Raw genomic sequence first — 204 nt, forward strand, 5'->3', positions numbered from 1 at the left:
TCTGTATAAAATTAGTATATTCTACAAAATTTATATATTGGTGACATAAAAAAACTTCTCATTTACTTTTGGAAACCTAAATGCACAATAAATACTAATAACATATACTGTAATGAAGCATATCACTGATAAACACATAAAAATATTGAAATTTGAACAAATTACATGCGAGTTCTAATCAAGAAACGAGACTGGTGTTCACTA

The sequence above is a fragment of the Limulus polyphemus genome, unplaced genomic scaffold (genome assembly GCF_000517525.1).
Source record: "Limulus polyphemus unplaced genomic scaffold, Limulus_polyphemus-2.1.2 Scaffold359, whole genome shotgun sequence".
NCBI lineage: Eukaryota > Metazoa > Arthropoda > Merostomata > Xiphosura > Limulidae > Limulus > Limulus polyphemus.